We start from the raw sequence: 23,361 nt of genomic DNA, 5'->3' as shown, positions 1-23,361 counted from the left end.
CTGCCAGCCGATTGGCCGGATCACGCTGGAGGTGATGTTCGGGAAGCCGGATCACTTCCGCACCGAGAGAATCGAGTTCGAGGTGGTGGACCGCATGAGTCCCTACCACGCACTCCTGGGCAGGCCGGCCCTGACCAAGTTCATGGCGGTGCCCCACTACGGGTACCTGAAGATGAAGCTGCCTGGCCCCAAGGGGGTCATCACCATAGCCGGCGACTATCGCCGCTCCATGGACCGCGCCACGCGAGCTCCAAGATGGCCCGGACGCCGGTCATCGCCACCGAGAAGCAGCTCATCCACGACGCCGTCGCCCTCGCCAAGGCCGCGTAGACGGACATGCCGGCTGCAGTGCAACCCGGCCGGGAGGACTCACTTCCAGCCGGCCGACAACACCAAGAAGATCCTGCTGGACCCGGCGCAGCCGGACAAGTACGTCACCATCGGTGCCGGCTTGAGCAAGAAATAGGAAAGCGAGCTCACCAGCCTTCCTCCGTGAGAATCGGGACATCTTCGCATGGACTCCAAGAGACATGCCGGGTGTGCCGAGGGAGTTGGCTGAGCACCACCTCCACGTCCGGCCTGAAGCCAAGCCGGTGAAGCAGCCTTCTCGAGCGCTTCGCCGAAGAAAGAAGGAAGGCCATCGGTGAAGAAATCGCCCGGCTGCCGGCAGCCGGCTTCATCATGGAAGTGTTGCACCCGGACTGGTTGGCGAACCCGGTCCTGGTTTTGAAGAAGAACGGCTCCCGGCGCATGTGTATCGACTACACCAGCCCCGAACAAGGCGTGCCCGAAGGACCCCTTCCCCTTGCCGCGCATAGATCAAGTTATAGACTCGACCGCCGGCCGTGAACTCGTTGTCTTTCCTAGACGCCTATTCAGGCTACCACCGCATTCCTTTGAATCCGGCTGATCAAATAAAGACTTCGTTCATTACCCCGTACGAGGCTTATTGCTACACGACTATGCCGTTCGGCTTGAAAAATGCAGGCGCCACCTACCAAAGGTGCATGCAAAAATGCTTGCAGGATCAAATCGGCAGAAACGTTCACGCATACGTGGATGATGTCGTTGTAAAGACCAAGGAGACGACTACCCTCCTTGATGACTCGAGAGAAACCTTCACCAATCCGAGAAGATTTCGGATGAAGCTCAACCCGGCCAAGTGCACATTCGGCGTGCCGTCCGGCCAGCTCCTTGGCTACCTCGTCTCTCGCCGAGGGATCGAAGCCAACCCGGAGAAGATCGGTGCCTCGGAGAAGATGGAACCGCCGCAAGGCCTCAAGGACGTCCGTAAGTTCGCCGGCTGCCCGGCTTCCTTGAGCCGCTTCGTCGCCCGGCCGGGGGAGAAGGCACTGCCTCGTATCAATTGATGAAGAAGGCGGACAAGTTCGTCTGGTCACCGCAGGCGGATGAAGCCTTCCGTGACTTAAAGCGCGTGCTCTCAACCGCGCCAATCCTCGCAACGCCGGCTTCAATGGAGCCGATGCTGTTGTACATCGCAGCCACCAATCGAGTGGTTAGCGTTCTCCTGGTGGTGGAGCGCAAAGAAGCCGACAGGGAGCAGCTGGTTCAGCGCCCAGTCTATTACCTCAGCGAAGTGCTCTCCCAGTCGAAGCAAAACTACCCCCACTACCAGAAGGTCACCTACGGCGTCTACATGGCGGCCAAGAAGCTCAAGCACTACTTCCAAGAGCACCCCATCAAGGTGGTTGCCACAGCGCCCTTGGCGGAAATCATCGGCAGCAAGGATGCCAACGGCCGGGTTGCCAAGTGGGCCCTGGAGCTAGCCGCCCACACCATCCTCTACGAGCCACGCACAACCATCAAGTCGCAGATCCTCGCGGACTTCTTCGTCGACTGGGCTGAGATGCAGTACCTGCCGCCTGTGCCGGATTCCACACACTGGAAGATGCACTTTGACGGCTCGAAGATGCGCAACGGCTTGGGAGCCGGCATCGTCATCACCTCTTGTAACACCCCAACTTTTGCAACCTTGTTTATTTGTCCATAATGCAAAAATCAGGGGGAACAAAAACTTTTTCTATAGACTAATTAAGATGAATTGCCTTGATCTGTTTGTTAGATTTCTCCCGTTTTACAAAACCTTTTTGAGCAAACTCAACTGCGGGTGAAATCCCTCTTCAGTACCTTCATTTTGGCGGTGGTTTCACTTCGATTGACCTCCTGAAACTGAAATGGTTCACAGATCAAGATCTGGTCAGATCTAACTTTGTCGAATTAAACCAGGAGCTTGGAGACGAATTTTTGAATGAAACCAACTGGGTAAGAACCACCTATTCAATACCTTTCAGATGCAGCAGACCTCATATTTTTATGATTTGTGTATGATTTTTGATGAATTAAACTTGTTCTGTATGTTCTGCAGACATGGCTGTTAGCTTTTAATTCATCAAAAATCCATTTTTGAACCTAATTGAGTGATTCCAATTCTGTAGGATTACTGAATGTTTTCTTAATCATCTCAAACAAGTTTCAAACCTTTATCTATTCTGTAACTCCAGAGGTGAAGCAAATGGTATAGACATGCAGTAATCTTGTCAATCCATTTGTGAGAGTTTCAGAAACAATTTGAACCCAAATCCAATTGTGTATGCATCTATGTTTAAATACCTTTCAAATGCCAGTGGCCTCATATTTTTAGGATTTTTCTACGATTTATGGCTTACAGATCTTGTTTTCTGTACAGTCAGATTCAAAGAAATTCCTAAAATTGTAGGTTTAATATTTTTGGGTGATTCCAATTGGGTTAGTCTTGTATTAGTACTGGCTATATAGGAAAAATATTATTAGTCTCTGTTCATACATATTTGTTACTGTTAGTAATGTTTATGTGTGACATGCATTGTTGAAGCAAAACCTTTCGGTTTATTTAAAACCCTTGACCAACTCTTTTTGGTAGAGATGGGCAACCATTGTTTTATGTTTCAAATGATGTGGATTATGGTTTGCTTCCTATTTTGGTTGTAGTGTTATGGGAACAAATTATGTTAGGAAAACTGTTTTCTACTTTTCCAAAAATGTTTGAAAATGTATTGTGAATGTTTGTGATGCCAAACTAATGCTCTTGTCCTCTTTATGATGTTATCTACCAGGGGATACTTAGTTGTGCCATGGTGATACCTAGAGAGGCAATTGCTAAGTCGTGGCACTCTCATACCTTCACTAGGTAAATAAATGAGGTTTTCTTTTAGTTGCTTTGTAGTATCTATAAGTCTTTCGTATATTAGCCCTTAGTAAAGTGGTTAGCTATTGATTGTTGAGTGTTGCATGTTTGTTTTGTTGATGCAATATGATTGATTGTGTTCCTTTTATATTTTCCGGCGATAGATGCGAACAATTCCGGAGAAGAAGAAGAAGTGGAATCGGACGAGGATTTTATTTATGTTATTGGGATTCTTATATTGATGGAGCTGAAGAAGTCCGGGGACAAATAAGCCAAGGCAAGCCATCTTTTGATCTCTGATCCGGTGTCTAGTTGGATGTCATTTGTTGATGTTCAAAGCACCTTCATTCTATGTGTGTTATTATCTCTATTTATGTCATCTACGTGTGATTGCAAGTGGGGTACTCCCTAGTGGTGATGATCCACTATTTGTCCTTGTGTTATGGGATGCATGGTAACATGGCCGTGCTATCCCACTTGGTTATCTTGTATGCTCAACTTGAGCATGTTCCATCTCAAGATAGTAACTTACACCACACCCACCCCCTTTGTAGTATAGAGGTATCAATGTCATGATCTTGGTGTATTCTCAACTTGAGAGGAGTATGCCGTGTACCATCTTGGAGAATATGTTGGATAGTGACACTCCACTATCTAAGTTGTGTAGTTAGCACCACAAATCTGAGAGTATATTCCTCCTTGTGTTGTCATAATACATGCTTACCTTAAGCAAGTATGATCCACTCCACTACCCCTTTATACCTCATCTATGGCGGGATGACTTTCATCTCGGCCGTAGTGCAATACTAGTTCAACTCATGAAACTATAGGTTGGGAACCCCTCAAGGTTTACCTTGTTGTAAATGTTTATGAAAACCTTGGGTGAGGCAACCTTACCCAAGCGTATGGTTTATGAAAGAAAAGGATCTTGACAAAGATGGTTGGAAAGAGGAAAGTGTGGGTGTGACTTGGGTTTTTGAGAAAAACGACACATGGTTCTTTGTATTCGCCCGGAACAATTACACAGCGCAACCACATTATCCAAAGTGGGTACGGGCTTAGTCTGTAGTTTGTTGAAATTGACTTGAGACACCTTCACAACTCTCTAGGAGGGTCACGATGACCTCTGACACCGGGTTGCGCTCTAAAGGAGGCAATACACTGCATTAACTTGCAGCCGGACGATTACTGAGGGTCTTCTGTCATGGCGCCGGAGATACGCTCAAAAGGAGGTATGCTGCCGGGGTGCCGGGAAGGGGTAAGCCCGCAGGGAAGGACTCTTGTCAAGGGAGACAGGCGAAGGACTATGACTGATTATCCGAGCCTCGCATACTTTTGTATGTCGAACCGGGGATGATCCCGGCGGATTTATCGGTTCTTGTGGGGAAAGTGCGCACACTCTGCAGAGTTTAAACTATTCGAATAGCCGCGTCCGCGGTCATGGACGGTTGGGATGGCCGTTACCGAGCCGTGTCGAGTTTTGGTTTTGAAAATGATTTCCAAAGGAAATGCGTGTGTTGGAAGTACCGGAAGGGTACGGGAAAGATGTTGTGCCGACCATGTGGAGATGGTTGAGGAAAATGAAACAAAATGGGGTGACCCTTCCTAGTGTTTTCATGTAGAGGAACTCTTCTTCAATAGAGATATAGAGATGTCTTAGATAAATTCTTGGAGTGTCCCCTTCGATTGAGAAGTTGGGATGCTATCTCCACCAAAAACATCTCTTCTCTTCCACATGCTATATCCACAAGAGAAACTACTCTTCCTCTCTTGTCTTCTTTAGTTATAATTGTTATCACCTTCTTGATGGTTTGCGAGTACAATTCAAATGTACTCACGGCTTTGTCCCTGGCTATTTACTTGGCCAGACTTGAAGGAGTTCGACAGATGAAGAAGGATTTGGCGACGTCTATGCGAGCTAGGAACGTCTTCCCGCCGGCTGCTCGTAGGGTTATGGCAGATGACTTGGGTATCGCGCTCGTTGAAGTGATGATGCTACTCGATGTTTAGTTAGGCCCTTCGAGGCTATTATGTAAGTATTGGTCATGTGACCATGTTGTAATTTTCTTATTCCGCTTTGTAATGGATGGTGTAATTTGATATCAGTTCGGTTATGTGTTCACGACACACTGATCATGGGATCGTGAACTGTATACATAACAGGGAATTTCGGACAGCTAGTCCGGGGTCCCCACACCTCTCCCAAGGGAGACCGACTGGACTACGTCCTACAGATCCACTTCGCCGTATCCAACAACGTGGCGGAGTATGAAGCGCTCATTCATGGGCTGAAGCTGGCCAAGGAGATTGGCTTGCGTCGCATACTCTGCTTCGGCGACTCCGACTTGGTCATACAACAAGCATCTGGCGACTGGGACGCGAAGGATGCCAACATGGCCTCATACCGCTTCCATGTCCAGCAGCTATCCGGCTTCTTCGACGGCTGCGAATTCCACCATGTGCCACGAGCAAGCAACGAGGCGGCTGACACCATTCCGCCAGGCATCGCCTTGGCGGTTCTCAAGAAGCCGTCCATTATACCGTCACCGGATTCGGATTCAATATTCGTGCCGGCTGACCCGGGGGCTGCTCAGCCGAACCCGGGGGCTTCATCGCCCATGTCGGGGGCTAACAAGCCGAACCCGCCGGCTACCATGCCGAACCCGGGGACTTCTCAGTCCAACCCGGGGGCTTCATCGCCAAACTCGGGGGCTAGCAAGCCGAACCCGCCGGCTAGCAAGCCGAACCCGGCAACCATGCAGTCAAATCCGGAAGCTCCCACGCAGGAGGCCCTGTTGGTCAGCGTATTCGGGATAAGATGCGTACCTTCATGGGCACAAGAATTCCTCTCCTACCTCACCGACGGTGTGCTGCCTGATGATAGAGTCCAGGCCAGGCAGATTGAGAGAAGGGCCAAGGCCTATACAATCATCAACCACCAGCTGTACAAACGCAGCGTAAGTGGGGTGTTCCAGCGGTGCGTCGAGCCGGCTGAAGGGATTGAACTCCTACGGGAAATCCATCAAGGAGAGTGCGGACATCACGCCTCATCCAGAGCCATAGTGGCCAAAGCCTTCCGGCACGGTTTCTACTGGCCGAACGCGCTCAGAGACGCAGAAGAGTTGGTGAAGAAGTGCAACGGCTGTCAGCGCTTCGCAAAAAAGAGACACCAGCCGGCCTCCGCCTTGAAAACCATCCCCATCACATGGCCATTTGCCGTATGGGGCTTGGATATGGTAGGCCCATTCAGAACGGCGCGAGGCGGCATGACACATCTCTTGGTGATGATTGACAAATTCACCAAGTGGATCGAAGCCAAGCCAATCAAGAAGCTGGATGGCTCCACAGCCATCACATTCCTCAAGGAAATCATTGTGAGATTCGGCTACCCCCACAGCATCATCACCGACAACGGCAGCAACTTCTCTCAAGGCATCTTCTCTCGCTATTGCGGGGAAATGGGGATCCGGATGGCCCTATCTTCTGTGGCACACCCAGAGTCCAACGGACAAGTGGAAAAGGCTAACGGCTTAGTCCTAGCCGGCATCCGGCCCCGGCTGGTGGAGCCGCTCGAGCGAGCAGCCGGCTGCTGGATTGAAGAGCTGCCCAATGTGCTGTGGAGCCTGCGCACAACGACAAACCGCTCAGTCGGCTTCACACCATTTTTCCTCGTATACGGGGCCGAAGCCGTCTTGCCGACTGATATCGAGCACGACGCGCCAAGGATCAAGCTCTACACCGAAGCCGAAGCCAAAGAAGCTCGCGAAGATGGAGTTGACCTGGTCGAAGAGGCCCGGCTGCTGGCTGCGTCCAGATCTACTATCTACCAGCAAAGCCTCCGACGCTATCACAGCCGGAAGGTCCAGCCCTTAGCATTCCGAGAAGGAGACCTAGTGCTCCGGCTGATCCAGCGGACAGCCGGACAGCATAAACTGTCATCCCCATGGGAGGGTCCCTTCATCGTGAGCAAGGCAGTAGGCAATGATTCCTACTATCTCATAGATGCCCAAGAGGCTAAGAAAAACAAGCCGGACAAGGCTGACGAGGAGACTAAACGTCCCTGGAATGTCAACTTACTCCGCCCATTTTACACATGAGAGCAGGAATGTATGTATCCCTTGTATCCCTTTTGTAAGCTATGAAAAAGCATGCGCCGAGAGCGCCGTTTCCGACAAGTTTTTCGCGTACTCTACTTCGTTTCGCCAATTGGCTTGAACCCTTTCACGCGGTTGGCTCAGTAACGTGATCCGGTTTCCGACAGCCGGCTTCCGATCCAGCTACAGACCGCAACCCGGCTGTCCGGCTGGCGGGAGTAAGGCCTAGGGAGCCGGCACGCGAAAAACGACTAAGGGAAAGAGTAAAAGCGAGTTGACTTGCAACTTTTCATAAAAGTGCCGGATTGCCGAATTCAGCTCGTTCGACCGAAATACTGTCGGCCTCACCCAGCGGCCCGCTCTTGATCCGGCGACGGATCGCAAGTCGGACGTACGACCGGCAAGAGCACAGCCAAAGAGTGGGGCGGATGGGAAAAAGCGAACGAGTCGAAGGAAAGCAACTCGGCACACAACTGATTAACAAACACATTAAAGTGTAACATAATGAAAGGACGATAATATTCATACATATGCACCCAGCATCCCGGGGATTTAATAAATTGTCTTGGCAAAAGCAACAAGAAAGACAGGTAAACTAGGCAGCAGCTGAAGAAGGACCAGCCGGAGGAGCGTCAGCGGAGCCGGCTGCCGGGTCGTCTTCGGGCGCGTCTTCCGCCTCCTCATCTTCCATGTAGTCCTCATCGGATGGAGGGTTCGGGTCCGCGACGAAGACGCTCTTGTCGATGAAGTCGGCGATGGCGCTGGCTCGGGCAAGCCGGGCGGTCTTGTGTTCGACTGGGAGCTTGTCCTCCACGCCGGCTCGCCGGTACTCGAGCTGCTCCAGGTCCACCTCGTTGTACCAGGAGAGGACAAAGGATAGAGCCATGTCGGCACCAGCGCGCGTGGCCGACTCCTTCCAGTCGAGGAAGCGATCCGGCGCCCGCTCCATCAAGGAGGTGAGGTTGGAGATATCTTGCGGCGCCGCCTCCTCGGGCCACAGCATCGGGACCAGCTCCTCAGCCGCCTTCCGGAGCTCCCAGCGAAGCTTGGTGATGGGCTCGACGCGGGCAGCCATGGACGCCATATAGTCCTCCATGGTGAAGTACTCAGAGCTGCCCTCGCCAGTCGTCCGCCTCCTGGCATCGCGTGCAACGCCAACGGCTGCCAAGGCCGCGTCCTGCGTCTCCGGGAAGGCCGCTGCAAGAAGAAGCAAGTCAGAAATCATTGAAGCCGAAATAAGCTGAAAAATGCAAATTTTCGAAGTCCTAAGACAAAAGGAAAAGCCTGGCGGCAGCCGGCAAGAACCGACTGCCCCCAGCCCGAAGATGGAGATAGCAAAGAAATCGAAGTTTCTGCCGCCGGCTGCCAACGAAAGCCGGCAGCCGACAGCCGAAAGCCGGCAAAGGGAAAGGAACATAGAGATGCACTCACCCGACAAGCCGCGATCAAGCGCGCCAATCTCATCCGTCCAGCGCTTGGCGGTAGCCGTCAGCTCCGTGGACTTGGTGGTGACCTCCTCCTGCAGCGCAAGCCGCTGCTTCTCCACCTCAGTCAGCCGTCGGCTCAGATCCTCCACCTTCTCCTTCTCCGCCGTCCTAAGGGAGGCGAGCTCAGTGAGATGGTTCTGCTCCAGCAGGCGCAGCCGCGTCAGCTCCCCCTCAGCCACCTTGAGCTTGGCGGCTGCAGATCGGCCCGCCTCCACGCTCTCGGCGCACTGGGCGCGAGCAGCCCGGAGATCCGCCTCCAGCCGCGGGACCTTGGCGGCTTCAACTGCGAGACAGCCGGAAAGAAACGTCAGCCAACCAAGACTAAAAAGAAAGAAGATATCGAGTCGGAAGAGGCAAGATCTTACCCTTGGCGGCCTCCAGCTCGCGGGCCAAGTCGGCCCGGTCCAGCTTGGCCTTGTGGTAATGGGTCACGGCGCGGTTGTACAGATTGGTGCGCCGATCCATCACAGCCTAAGGAAAAAAGAAAATCAGTCAGCTAGGCGAAACCCGGGCCGGCTCCAAGCAGCCGGCCCATGCCTCGGAGGGCTACCAGGATGATAACCAAATCAAAAAACAGATGAAGCTCACCTTGCCGGCTTCCTCCACCTTGGCGAGGTTGGCTGCGGCCTCCGCAGCCCTAGCCTTGAGGTTGGCCTGCAGGCTGGAGAAGAACATCTCCACCGATGCTTGGCCGGGGTTCCCCTCCCGGCTGGTCACCTCGTAGGAGTCGGCGCGGAGCCACGCCTACTCCATAGTGCCAGCCGACCCAAGGCTGGAGTCGGAGGCGGACGGCACATGCAGAAGCATGGCGCCCTTGGCCACGTGCAGGCCCTGCTGCGGCGCCGATGGGGCTCCTGTCCTCACCAACGCGCGCGAGTCGGCGCCCTCCATGCGCACCGGCTCATCCCTTGCCGGCTCCTGCCTGGCCGGCTCCTCCGCGGTCGGCTCCGGCGGCGGCGGCGCTCCAGGCGAGCGGATGGCCCGGCTGGCGCAGTCACTTCCGGCGCCTGAGGCTCCCCCTCCGGGCTCCCCTCCAACACCACCACCTCCGGCCTGGTCCCGGCCCCGGTCGCAGGCGGCGCAGCCCCGCCGGCTCTGGCTCCAGTCGAAGGCGGCATGCCCAAGCCGGACCCAGTGCCTTGGTCCAGAAGACGAGTGCGGCGCGGGAACATGTCGTCCAGCGTCGGCTGGCGCGTCGGCTCGGCCCGCGTGCCGTGGCCAGGCGCTGTGGCCAGTGGCACGGCGGAAGAAGACGCCCCTGCGGGAGGCGGAGTACCCGCAGGCGGCGGTGGCGTAGGCGCGCGCGATGGAGGCTGTGGCGTCGACTCCCTCCTTTGTCAAGGAAGCGGCGACACGACGCGCGGAGCTTGCCGGGAGCCACCGCCCTGGGCAAACTTGATGGGGGTCCTAGCCGAACAGATAAGAAAAAAGATAAGCATAAAGAGTAAGGAAAGAAAAGGAATCAAACAAGAGAAAAAGAGAGCTCACCCGGCCTGCTCCGGAACCTGCCTCGGCTGAAGTCGGCGGAGCTTCTTCGCCTTCGACTCCAAGGCGGCGGTGGAGCCGACCCGCTTCCTCCCCTTGGGCGCCGAAGTCGCCGTGGTGCTTGGCGGCCTCACGCGCAGAGGCACGGCGGGGATCGGCCCCGTGGTGGACGTCGCCGGATCCTCTTCCTCCTGCTGCTCCGGTGAAGGGGGCGGATTATGCTCCCCCTGGCCGCCTAGATCAGGCGCCTGCAGCAGGTCGTCGTCACCGGCCTGGTCGCCGGCTTGGCCAGCCGGATCGGCGTGATCCGGCGTCCACCTCCTCGTCGCCACATCGCCGTCTTCGACGTTCTGACGGTTGAAGAGCTAGAAAAACAGAGAACATAAGCAAACAGCAAGCCGGAAGTCGGCAGAAAGAAAGTCAAGTCGGCCTCGCAGCCGCAAGCCAGCAGTCGGCCTAAAACAGCAAAAACTTACCAGCTCGGGCAGCCGATCCCGGCTGCGGGGCGCCAGCCCGTAGCTCCACTCCTCAGGCATGTTCGCCTTGGTGATGTTGTTCACCCGGTGGGCCACCTGGGCCTTGGTGAGCGGCGCCCTGGACGTCCGGGTCGGGTCGAACCGGCCGGACATATGCCCGATCTTGTGGGTGCGCATCTGGAGCGGCAGCACCCGGCGATCCGCGATGGTGCAGAGGAGGTCCTCGGCGGTCAGCCCGCTCGCAGTGGCCGCCCCCAGGAAGTCCCAGAGCTGATTCACCTCAGCGTCTGGATCCGCCGTGCGGGCGTTGTGGCTCCAGTTGATCCGGCCGACTGGAGGAGCCGGGTTGAACTCCAGCAAGTTGATCCGGTCGACGAGCCCGCCCTCGTTGCGCACGTAGAAGAACGACATCTGCCAATTCTTCACCGAGTCAACGGTTGGAATTTTGGGGAAGGGCGTACCCGGCCGGGTGTAGATCGAGGCGGCGCCGCAGGCCCGCAGGCGGCCCTCCGTGGTCTGGGCCTTGAGGTAGAACAGCCGGCTCCAGAAGTCGATATCCGGCCACAAGCCGGCGTAGGCCTCCATGAAAGCCACATAGCAGCTGAGGAGGATGCAGGCGTTGGCCGGCAGATGGTGCGGCTGCAGGCCGAAGTTGTCAAGGAACTGCCGGAAGAAGTTGGACGCAGGCAGGCCCAACCCGCGGTCGAGATGCGCGCCGAAGACGACGCGCTCGCCGGGCTGCGGCTCGGGCTCCTTCTCCTCGCCGGGCGCCCGCGTGACCACCGACAACGGGATGCGGCGGAGGCGCACCAGCCGCTCGATGTCGTCCTCCCGCATGTACGAGCCCCTCCACGATCCACTGGCGGAGGCCATTGTCGAGGAAGAAGAAGAAGTGTGGTGACCCGGCATACCACTGCATGGTGTAGTATGCAAGTCTGATATAACACCAATGAAACACCGTTCCACTCGTATTATATCGCTCAGAGTGGTACAACAGAAACATATGCGGGTCCAAGGCATGTCTATAGAATTACAACACAGACTCTTTACAAAAGATCCACACAGCCTCCTACTTTACAATGAGGTAAAACTGCAAATAAACTCCAAAAGAACGATTCGTGATCTAATCTTATCACGGACTCTATTTGTAGAGTATTTGACTAGCTATAGAGGCTATGAATAGATTCTAGCTAAGTAGGAGCTAGGTTTAGGAAGCTAGTTCCATTCTATGGCTAAACTAGGTTTTCTCCTTGTTGGATGTGGTATCTGACTCATCTGACAGAGTCCTGTCTCTTGAAGTAGTTGTTGACTCCTCGGTCTTCGAGTTGCAATGTAGATCCTCCTTCGATGCCTCCATATCTAAGCAGGGGATTTAAGAGTGGGATGAGTACGAGCGTACTCAACAAGTTCATTATAGGAAAGAGGTGTTTAATGCACTAGCTACGGCATTAGACCGGAAAGTCTAATACCAATGCAGGTTTTCATAATCATTTCTTCAAAAGGTTGCTTTTATTCGGAAGAACTATGTCCGTCGGCCTTCACCGGTTTACTAGAACTTCATGGAGCTCCTTTCCGGCAGCGTTCGCGAGTTCCATATCCCGGAACGAGGAGTGACGAGTCACGGTTCTTTACACTCTGCAGAGGTGTGTTGCTTTACCCATAAGAGATCTTAACCTTGGTGCCAACCGAGCTTAAGTTCTCGTCCACACTTCCTTTGGTGTGAGGCCCGGTATAAGGTCTAGCCAATCATGTTCCTCCGCTACCTCGAACACCCACCCTTTGTTGCATGCCCCGACCCTGGGTCCACGTCGGTCCCATTATTCCCGTAGATTTCAAGGTGGACCCCGACCACGACAACGATCTGCTGGGCTCTACCATCCACTCCTACGCCGGTAGCTGCAACCCATCCTAGACCGCAATACCGTGGGGACTTGAATGGGACTCCCCACCCTCACCATCTTGCTCCTTCGAGGCGACAAGTGTACTACGCGATGCTATGCCGTGGGGACTTAGGACTCCCCAGCCTCACCGGCTTGCCCCCTGGATTACAAGTGTACTACGGTAAAGCGCATCCGTTGATGAACGAGAGGTGGAAACACTTTTGACTATTCCGTCCCACTCCGGATCTTATGGTTAACACGGGTATTACGGCACAAGAATCATCGGCGACATTTGTTGTTTAATCCTAGATGGATATAAACCCGTGCAATGGAACCTCCACCATATCAACACAATCCATGGTTCCATTGCCCACCACATAGTCATATTCATAGTTATGAAAGTAGTGGTTTTGATTTTTGTGCAATAGTGATAACCATAATACTTTGCAAGTAATTTGATAAAAATACTCAAATGACATGAGCAAGTGATGAACTTGCCTTTCTTGACTGCAAGATTATGCGAGGCAAGGTCTTCGATGCGCAATAACTCCAAATTCTGAAATAGCATCATCGTCCGGTAAGGACGATGTTTCAAAGATTGGCAAGGATGCAATAATGCATAAGAATGAGATGCAATCGCTCTAAGCGTGACCTAACCCCGAGGATTTAGGATCAGTGAGTGATAATGATTGGTTTAGGGTGTGTTGCACTTTTAGAGTGATTTACATACAAGGTTCTTATTCAGGTGTGATTACATGGTATTATCAGACAGGTAGTTACAATATATCAGAATAATAGCATCAATTGAGCACACAAAGAATGATAATTGGCATAATCGTTATCAAGTAAAGAACAGTGGTCGGGTTTAGTACTAGATGGCATGGTTAAGGATTAATTATCATATACTTCAAAAGAATAACTTTTGAAGAACATGTTCTATAATAAAGAACAAGTATGATAATTAGGTTGGTGGAGTTCTATAATTTATCTATGGTTCCAAGTAGTTTTTGGAGTAAGTAGTTAGATGGATCACAACAATGTTGGACTCATCGACACCAAGGGCTTGTAAGGTTAAGTTAAGCCTAGGCATCCTAAGCAATTCATTTATACATGGTTGTTAGTCAAGGTTGGTTTATATTGCTAATAATAGCTAGACTAGAGTTTATAGGTCCTGTGTAGGTAGGGTTGATGATGATTCCTTATTTTCTTCAAAAGAATAACTTTTGAAGAACATACTTCTTAAATAATAAGAAGTATATCAATTAGGGTTGAGGTTGTCTAGGGTTTGCTATTGGATTCATTAAGTAAGGAATGAGTGGTTTCCTTAAATAGGATGTTTAATAATTTATCTTACACTAATGGGGTTTAGTGGAGTATGGTTATGTGGTGTCATGATAATTGGCATGGTTGCTATTAGGGTTCATCACAATGGTGTGATGCTAAGCATAGGTATAAACAAGGATGATGGTTTTGGTAATAGGATCTAGGATTTTATACTTAGGTTGACCCTGCTTGATTAGTCTAGGTTTGATGAGGATGAACACATGGTCATATCTCATATATGCTAGTGATAGGTCTTCTACATTTTATGTGACTAAGGCAAGTATTTAGTTGCTACTATGTATCTATGATTGAAAGGAACTATTATGATCACATGCTCCAACCTAGGTTTAGATTGAGAAGCAATTTAGGGTTCACATGTAATAATGGAACTAGGATTTGGTGCATAGTTGAATTAGGGTTTTAGGATTCCACACAAAATTATGAGGTTATCACTTGGTTTATAATGAAACTAGGGTTTCTTAATTACCCTATAATTATTGGATTAATAACTTCATTAATAAAGTTGAAGTTATTAATAACTTTGAAATAAAAATAATGTTAGGTTTGGCATTTTATTATTTTTAATAAATTAATAATTAAGATAATTATTAATTAGGGTTTAAATTTCCACTAATAAAGATTTAACAAAATAACAAGTAAAGAAAAATAACTTTAATGTTTTCTTTATTTTTCTTACTGGTTTTTATTTATTTTAGAAGGTTTTCCAATTTATTGAATTTTAATTCAATTTAGAATTAAAGAAAAGGCTCATTTAATAAGTATTAAATAAATGATTTTTTTTTATAAAAATAAAAATTTCATATTGTATTTTTATTGGATAGAGTTTTCTTTTTTAAGAATTGTGATATCTCATTTATATTTTTCTGACTTAAATTGAATTTTTTAAATTCATTTGAAATTGCAGGTATTATTGAAATTTGAAATGAAACGAAACTGCTAAACATACCTGGACAGATACCACCCATAGTCTATGACTGGTGGGGTCTGTCCACCTCATCTGCCACGGGGCATTTGACTGGGTCAAAATTGCCACCGTGGCAACGAGGCTGCTGGCCGGCGGCCAGACGGGATCGACGGCGGCGGTCCAGGGGTTCCCGCGGGGTCACGCAGTGCCCACTGGAACAAGCACGCCGAGGTGAACGCGATAGTGGCGGCGCCGCTCGGAAATAGCCACCGGAACCTTGCCGGCGACTAAGAACCGCGGCGGTTTCCGACGAGCAACGACGCGGTGGAGCTACGATGCGAACTAGGATGCGATTTTGGGCTCCAGAGAAGCGCATGCTCACCTAGATGCTCACGGTAGGCTTGACGACAGCGATTGTCGACGGTGGCGACGCCATGGTCCATTTTTCTGTGGAACCCCGGCGGAAGGAAACGGTCGATTGCGCCATATCCCGAGCTCCCCTTGACGCGAAACTCTACCAGACGACCGAGGACGACGAGGCGCTCCTCCCAAGCTCAACGGCGGCCTCAGAGGTGGTCAGAATCGCTGGGGCGAGATAATTGCTGTCGAGCTAGGGTTTCGGGGATTTGGCGGTTTGAGACGAAAAGAGGGAAAATTGAGGTTGCCGACGCGTTTTATAGGCTCTTCGGCGTGAGCTGGAGGTCAGCATCGGCGGCGGCGACCGCGGGACGTGGAGCGGGCGTCGCGGTGGCGAGCTCCGGGGCGTCCGGAGAGGAAGACGAAGTCCTCTCCGTCTCTCTCGTTCTTATCCGAGCGAAGGGGTACTTTGGGCTAGGCTGGGCTGTGGTTTGGGCTGGCCTAACGGGCTGCTTGGTGGATTGGTGTTGGGCTGCCGAGGTGGGCTGGACCTTGGGCTCTGTTGGGCTGCCACGGCCGGGTGAGCCAAGGTAAGGTTTTTCTCCTCTTTTCCTTTTTCTCGTTTTCATTTTCTGTTTTATATTTCCTATTTGAATTTCATCTTTGAATTTTATTTATTTTTGCAGATCTTTTATTTGTGCATTTGATTAAGACCTGGTGCAATGATTAGTACACCATTATTTTGTTTGAAACAATTATTTTGTATTGGATTATATTGCATATTGTTGGCTTATTCAAAATAGCAATTAGACATGAATTATACTTTCACTTTGATTTCCTTTTTATTATGAATTCCATTTAATTTAGAAATGTAGGAGTTAATACTTTCTTCTCAAAGTATTTCTGAAGTTGTTGTGATATCTTAGTTCCTATTTGACTAATTAATCACTTGCATGTTATTTTATGTGAGCAATTTCTAGTTAAGTTTTGTAGGTTTGTTGATAACTCATGTTAAAATTAACCTTAGTGTGATGGTCTAGTAACACTTTGCAGTACCTAGAGTAGATATTATTCTCCTCAAGGTTGGGTCTTAATTAAATAGATAAGTGGTGGATAATTACACTTATGGTTTTAATTATAAGATGTATCACAATGGTTTTCCTCAGGTTTAATAAATGAAGCATAAGATTTTATCAATAAGCCATACTAGGGTTCTAGGGATATTTACCTAATGGCCATTGATTTAATTCACAATTATGGTCTAGGTTTATATGGTAATCACCATAGTGATATGTAAACTAGGGTTGAGATACAATTCTAATTTATAGAATTGGGATGACATCATATTGTATGTGATAGGGTTTAATCTCCCCTAACCATGATAAGGTGGTTACTTTCTTAATATTTCATGTGCTTTTCTAATTACTAAGGACTTGGTAATTGGTTTTGTCTTCTACCAATTAACTTCTATTAGTAATTTCAATTCTACCATTAAAGTAACTACATTAGTTATAGTTCTTTTTATAGTTAACTTTGGTCATATGGATATATGGTTTCTCACCATATAAAGTATAGAGTTTGACACTAAAGGTTTTCATGTGGTTCTTAAGTGAAGAATAGGTGAACTGTAAATGTGGTAGAATTATACCTGTGATCACCAAGTGGTTCACAAGTAAAGGTTGAAATCTAAGCCTAGGGTTGCTTATTATTGATCTCCTTATAATTTCATGTGGCTAATGATATCAGCTTATCCTATTAGGGTTTAACTTATCCCCACATATCTCCAAAGCATGATCATATATTATATATGATCTACTTGTTCTTAATATCTTTATTTCAAATACTTAGGGTTTATGATCATCACTCAATTTATAATGATCAAGGTTTGGCTTCCTAAAGTGTATCTCTCCTGAGTTAGGTTTCTCACTTCTAAGATCAAGTATTGTCTTGATCAACTAAGCATAATACCTCTCTTATAGTTTCTAGGTTGGACATGGCTATGGTTGTCTCTATAAATTATATCCCAGGAGAATGCCTGAGATATTCTGTTAGGGTTCCACTTAAATAATGTTGATAGTATCATCTGGGTATATGGATAGTTCTCTCCCTCACATTCAGGTGTTAGCTTGAACTTTCTTGAGTGTAACACCATATCTTGAGCTCTCTTATATAGGAATGGTTTATTCTAGAGTTTATGGTGTACTCCTAATATTCTAGTTCAATGGTTGTCCTTTATTCTTAAATAGACAAAGCTATGTTTTGTATGATTGGTCTCTCTTATTTTGGAAAGGACTTTAATACTAACTTAAGGTTAGGCTCCATAGGGATTGATGTGATCATCAATATCTATGTTTAACATAAATGGTTTCTCTCCCTAGGAATGTCTTGAATAATATCCTAGGATTCCTCTTAAAGATGATAATTTGAATGCTTGGATGTATATCCAAGGTTTAGCTCAAGGTTTGTTATTGCTTCTTTAATTATTAATATAGAACTCTCACCTCTCTAGGTTTGATGTATAATAACATGGAATAGAGAAAGATAAATATTTCTAGAGTTGATCTCCTAATTATATTCCCAAGATTGAAATAGAATAAATACCATGAGGTTCATGGTAGGATCATGGATTAGTTTAAGACATGGAAAAGATAAGTCTAGAATAGTTCCTCCAATTATTGTTACTTGATTTCCAATTAGATTGATGTTCTTAGATTATGGCAAGGAATTCAATGTTATGATCTTTGATAGAATCAAGTAATTGTTCCTTGATTCATATGTTCTGGTGTTGGTTTTAATTCCATTTGATCTAACCCCTTAGATCAATTCATCTCTACCCAAAACAAGGTTTTAGTAAAGTCACATTGAGGTTTATAGCGCTTGACTTGATGTGCTACTTCAATTCCACCAAGGTCAAGTGAAACTTCGATTCTTGTGATCTGTTTTACTTTAAAGCGCGAAAATTCCCCAGATTTTCTATGCATGAATGCAATGCACACATCTGTTTCCTCTATTTTTGTAACCCCATTACCTGGGATATTACAAGAAGATGACCACGAGAGGCGAAAGGGCGAAGAAGAGCCTCGCGACGGTGGCGACGGCGGCGGCGGAGGACGCTCCGTTGAAACGCGGGGCCCCGTGGCACCGGCTCGACGGAGTGACGGCGGCGGATCGGCGGAGATTCGTTCGCCGGAGTTCGCCAGCGGAGGACGTTCGCCGGAGCAGCAACGGGCTCGAGCACGAAGAGGAGAGCGAGAGGAGCGAGGGCGCGAGGAAGAAGAGAAGTGCGGGGAGTGCCGCCTCGATCCCCCCCCCGCGGCATTTATAGCCGCCCGCGGCGGACGGTTGGCCTCCAAGTGGCGACCGTGGCCACGTCGCCCGGATCTTCTGCGCACTAACTGCCCCCACGACCGCTACCGTTATCGAAAACCGCCGCACCACGTCGCCCACAACCGCACCGGATCCGGAGGGGGCATTGATGTGACCAGACGAACCGACGGCAGGACCCAGGCGTCAGACCGGTCAAGTCGGGCGCAGGACCCGAGGCGGCGGAGCCTCCGGTGCGCCGCAAGCCGGAGCCGGACGTTAAATTCATCTCAGCCCAAAATTCATCCAGCAAGGCGGAGACATCGTCAAAACTTGCGAGAAAGCAAAAGCTGCATAAGTGTAAAAAGCGGCCGGCTAGAACCAGCCGGCCGAAACGAGCCGGATGAGGGCGCAGCCGGCTGAATGAAAATTCTCAGTCGGCCCCTCCAAGTGCCGTCAATTACATTCGAGAAGCCAGGAAAACCTGCCTAGGTCCTTCTAAACGCAGGACCTTGCCAGCTTCGGGGGCTAATGTCGGGTGGAAGACCCCGGGTAGGGCAATGGACGCAAAGCGGCCGGCTGGCCACTGGCCGGCTCGCGGCAAAGGCCGGCTGAGGAGCAGCCGGCTGGCGCCGTGGCCAGCTGGTCCGGAAGCCGGCTGGCTTTAGGTCCTAGTCGGCCTGGCTACGGCCGCCAATGCTGTAGCTGGGCCGGCTTCTACAAGCCATATCCGACTGGGGGTTTGTACCTCAGACCGACTCGAGGCTGGCGAGTCTTGCACTGGAAGGAACCGGGTTGGTGATCCGGGTTCCCAAAGTCCACGCTGACTTCATCCTCCGTAAAGCGCGGGGCACTGTAGAGCAATAGTGCCACGCGCCGGACAGGCCATCATGGTCTACGCCGATCCGTACTGGCTACAGTGGCTGACGGCGACAGGGACACCTCCTCTCCATACCGCTGACCGAGGCAGCCGGATGGGACAGGCCATGAGGCCTCAACGGCTCCTGACGTCATTGCCTCGGGAAGGAGCGGAAGCCGGAGCCGGCCAAGCCGGCCAGTAAACTATAGGGTCTTATATGTAAAAGTGCCAGCGCCTATATAAGCTGGCCAACCCCCTCGTGCGGGGAACAATCGATCATTCTTACTCCATTCCACCCTTAGCGTTGCCCTGTGAGAGAGACCATCGTCTCCCTTAGCCTCCCAGGAGCAGCCGGACACAGCTCTAGGAGCACCATTGTATTGTGTGATCATCTTATACATCTCTAGCAGGAGTAGAGGTTTTACCTCCATCGGAGGGCCTCGAACCTGGGTACGTCGCCGTGTCACTCGTCCCCATACCCGCATCCGGATACCGCCGTGAGATCCCTCAGGAACCACTTCGATTAGCCACCCTATGGCATATGCCGTGACGATACCACGACAATGTAGAGGAAACCGAACACTCTATGGATCAAGACATGATTTCAAATGAGGATTCAAGAATATCTTCATCTTCATCCTCCGGTATGCACATGTGCCTTATGGCAAATGGATCAAAGGTATCTCCTACTTTGACTCCTAACACATCCTCTAACGATGAGAATGATGATGATGATAATGATGAAGAATATAATACCTTGGTGCATAATATGGCAATGGTATATGCTTCTCTTCATGGTAATAAAGAATCTCGTGCTAATCTCGAACACTCTATGGATACCTTGAATAAATATAGGGAAACCATAGTGGAGTTGGAGTCCCATGTTGAAAATGGGGAAATGAGATTCACTCTCCTCAAGCATGAGCTAAAAGATGAGAAGCATACTAATTTTATGCTTACACAAAAAATTGAATCCTATATGCATGAAAATGAGAAAACTATTGTTGATGCTTGTGCTACTAACTCTAATTCTTGTGAAGCATCTACCTTAAAGGAGAATGTTGAGCTAAGGGCTCAACTTGAGTTGCTAACTAGCAATTGTAGGGAATTGGAAGAAAGCAATAAAACGCTCTCACACTCTCTTGAGGATCTTCTAACTTCCTACGATGAGCTAAAGTTAGCTCATGAGGCTAGTATCACTAAGGTAACATCTTGTGAGCCTCATGTGGACATTAGCACAACCTCTACCCAAAATGTTATATTGCCATGTGCTAGTCCTTGTAATCCATCTAGTCAAACTAGTGATACACCTTGTGTTAGATTACTTACTTTGCCTTGTTGCTCCAACAATGAAGCTTCTACTTCCTCTAGTACTTGTATTTCTACTAACCATGTAGAGGAAATAAAAGAGCTCGAGGCCCAAGTCCTTTCTTTGAAGAAAGACTTGGAAAAGCGTCATGAAGGGAAATCCGCACTTGACAAGATGCTAAGTGTGCAACAATCTCCCAATGACAAGGGTGGACTTGGATTCAACTCCAATAACAAGAACAAGTCCAAGAGCAAGAGCAACAAGAAGAAGGGCCAAGACAAAGTCAAGGATCCGGCCAAGTTGGTTTGCTTCAAGTGCAAGGTTGAAGGGCATCATGTTAGATCATGCCCATTGAAGAAGAAGAAGAACTTGAGTGAGAAACAACAAGGGAAATGGCCACAAGGTCAAAGTCAAGCTCATGCTCGACCTCAAGTTGAAGATAGGTGTCGTCGTGGTGAACAGACAGATGCCATAGGATGGCTTAGATTGGGGCCGAATGGACGCTAGAGGATTCGGGGGAGGGTTTGCGATTAGATGGGAAGAACTTCCGGATGCTTTCCTCAAGAACTCAACCAGAGGCCGGTATACAAGAAGAGAGACAAGAGGAAGAACTCTTTACTAGATCGCCGACTTCATTGATCTCAACATGGTTACAAGTTCTATTCACCGATCTCTCCGTGGTCTCGCGCTCGTAAGAGGCGGTACCCCTCTCCTTATATAGGGGAGAGGGTGGCTTACGGAACAAGAAACCCTAATGGTATCTTTGATCTGGACAAACTACTTTACAAAGCTACTTTAATCATAGGTGACGCCGGAGTCCTCTTTAATCGAAATGTTGATGTCCTCCGGCTTCTTTCAGCGTCACCTCTCTCTTTGGCGCCAGGGCTCGATTAAAGTCACTTTGCTTAGCTCATCCTTGTCTTCTTGCTCTGAAGAGAATCTTTGACCAGTCCTGCCGACAGCCCTCCTTTCCGGTATCTTCTTTACCGGGTTCCAAGCATAACCCTTTGGGGATACCGGCTTAGCTTCACTTAGCCCAAATTCCTACCGGGCTTCCGACAAGAACATCAAACCGGTATCTTGATGGCTCAAACCATCCGGTTTGGCATGCCTTTGGCATACCGGGGGTTATCCCCCCAACATTAGTCCCCGAAGCTGGTATAGTCTGGAGGATTCTATCCTACAGACCATGCCAGGTTTTCATCTTTCTAAGATACCGGTTTACTCACTCATGCCTTGAGCTTGGTTCCGGCACCTTTACCCTTGTTCATTTTCTTCTCTTTGCAAGGCACGTTCCGGCATCTCTTTTCTCCGGTATCATTTGCATTTACTCTTTCCTCGGCGAAGTCGAGAATATTTTGGGCCCCGCGCCTGTCATTGACATGCGCACTGTTAACTGTCGCGCCAGAGTCAGTTGTCACTTCGCTTCGACTCCCGCGCGCCCATTTAATGCACCACTGCGGATCCCAGTAGCCGTTTTGGATCCCGTGTGTGCCTCCGTGCGGCCCCCTATTTTCTCGCGTGTACCTCTTCGCCACGTGGCGGCCCACGGCGCGAACCGTCGCGGGCCGCGAGGCGAACCGCCGCGGCCCAGCGGTTTTCGGCCCATCTTCTCTCTCCTTTATAAGCACAACTGCCCCTTCTTCTTCCTCTTCTTCGCATTCCTCATCCTTCGCGCACAGTGCTCCTCGCCTTTGCGCTTCCGCCGCTCTCCGTCCGCCGTCGCTCGCTCAAGCTCCGGCGCCCGGCGAACTTACGCCGTGCTTCCGCCGGACCTCGCTGTGCGGGAATCTTCAGCAACACCTTCACCGTGCCCGCTGCATTCTCGCTTCTTCGCGAGCTTCTCCGCCTCGCCGTCGACGGTGTCGGCGACCGCAAGCCCGCTCCACCACCGGCAAACACCTTCCTCAGCGACTGCGCCGCTCAAGGTTGGTACCAATCTTGCTTTGCTCGCCATCTGCTTGCTTTTCAGATCTTGGGTCTACGGTGTTCTTATTTCCTCTTTTTCTTTGGTTTTCTTCTTACTCGTAGATCTTCACGCGGGGTTCAAGTGTGGGATTTCTGTTTTTTCGCCTACCCATCCAATGTCTGACGAGGAATCTTCCTCCGCATCTTCTTCTTCTTTTTCCGTTAAGCGCCGTAGACAATCTCCCGGCGAATCCACGGCTTCAGATCCGATGGAGACCGATTCCGGCAACCAGCAGGAATCCGGTAGCCGCCAAGAGTCCGGTGGCCATCTAGAATCCGGTAGCTTTAGCCAAGCTTCCGGTAGCCAAGAAGCGAGTAGCTCTGGCCAAGCCTCTAGTAGCTCTAGCCAATCATCCGGCGCGGAGCCTTCCCCAATCACCCGTGGGGCCTGGATGGGCTCCAATGTCACTGAATATGAGATCGACTGGTTGTACCGGTCTCGCAGGATTCCGGAAGGAGTAGTTTGCCGGATTCCCGGTGACGAAATCGAACCGGACCCCGAGCCCGGTGAATATGTTGTTTTTCTTGCTCACTTTGAGCATGGCTTCGGCCTTCCTGCCTCCCCTTTTTTCCGGGAGTTTTTAGATTTCTATAAACTCCAACCTCACCACCTTCCTGGCAACGCCATCTTCTATCTTTCTTGCTATGCCACCTTCATGGAGGCCTATATCGGCATTCGTCCCACTCGTGAGACGTTTGCCCGCTTCTTTT

This window comes from Lolium rigidum, chromosome 4 (genome assembly GCF_022539505.1).
Source record: "Lolium rigidum isolate FL_2022 chromosome 4, APGP_CSIRO_Lrig_0.1, whole genome shotgun sequence".
NCBI classification, from domain to species: domain Eukaryota; kingdom Viridiplantae; phylum Streptophyta; class Magnoliopsida; order Poales; family Poaceae; genus Lolium; species Lolium rigidum.
This window is presented reverse-complemented; position numbering follows the sequence as displayed.